A 1,183-nucleotide genomic window follows, 5' to 3' on the forward strand; every position below is an offset into this window, starting at 1 on the left:
TGAAAACCCATCTCTACTAAAAAACACAAAAATTAGCTGGTCGTGGTGATGTGCACCTGTGGTCCCAGCTACTCGGGAGGCTGAGGCAGGAGAATTGCTTGAAACCGGGAGGCGGAGGTTGCAGTGAGCCGAGATTGCGCCATTGCACTCCAGCCTGGCGCCTGGCAACAGAGCAAGACTCTGTCACAAAAAAGAAAAAAAAAAAATTACCAGCATGAGGCTCTATTTAAACAGTTTTTCCCAAGGGCAGATTTTGTTTAGAAGAGAACAAAGTGTCTGGGTATATTTCAAATGGTTACTTTTCTTTTCTTTTTTTTTTTTTTTTGAAGGAAAATTTGCATTATTTTTATTTACAGAAACAATTATTTACATTTAACCCAGTTTCATGGCAAGTTCTTTAGCCTTTGCCTTTTCTAGCTTGGCGATGCGAGCCACAGACTTGGGACCCAGGACATTGCCTCCCCAGTGACGCCAGATCTTCTTATAGCTGTAATTGTTGTGGACAACTTCCACCAGCTTAGCCAAAGCACCTTTGTCTTCCGGATTAACGTGTGTGAAGGCGACAGTGGTGCAGGTCTTCCTATGTACTAGACGTCCCAGTCTTGCCTTATCCCTGATGATGCAGTAAGGGACTCCCATTTTGTGACAGAGGGCAGGCAAGAAGACAATGAGCTCAATGGGATCCACATCATGAGCAATAACCACAAGCTGCGCTTTCTTCTTCTCTACCAGGTTGGTGACAGTGTTGACTCCTGCTCGGAGGACAGGTGGTCTCTTACTGGGGACGTCCCCTTTGCCAGCCGCTTTCTTCTCGGCCCGGGCCAACAGCCTCTGCTGCTTCTCTTGCTTCGTCTCTGGTCTGTACTTGTGGGCCAGCTTAAGCAGCTGGGTGGCTGTTTGGCGGTCCAGGGCTTGGGTGAATTGGTTAATTGCAGGAGGCACTTTCAGCCGCTTATAGAGGATGGCTCTCTGCCGCTGCAACCTGATATAGCAGGGACATTTCACAAAGCGGGTGAGGTCTCTTTTGGGCTGGATATCTTGTCCAACGCCAAAATTTTTAGGTCTTTTCTCAAATAGTGGATTTACCACGTTCTTGGCCTCCTGCTTCTTGATGACAGCAGGGGCCGGAGCCACCTTCTTCCCCTTGGCCTTCTTTGCTTTCGGCATGTTCGGCGGTAGGACG

At 48.3% G+C, this 1,183-nt stretch overlaps 1 pseudogene; it reads right to left on the reverse strand.

The window, feature by feature from the left end:
* Positions 1 to 357: 357 nt before the first annotated feature.
* LOC116553781 lies at positions 358 to 1,183 on the reverse strand (annotated as a pseudogene).

This window comes from Sapajus apella, unplaced genomic scaffold (assembly GCF_009761245.1).
Source record: "Sapajus apella isolate SASKATOON/1434 unplaced genomic scaffold, GSC_monkey_1.0 scaffold13, whole genome shotgun sequence".
In the NCBI taxonomy this organism is placed as follows: Eukaryota; Metazoa; Chordata; class Mammalia; order Primates; family Cebidae; genus Sapajus; species Sapajus apella.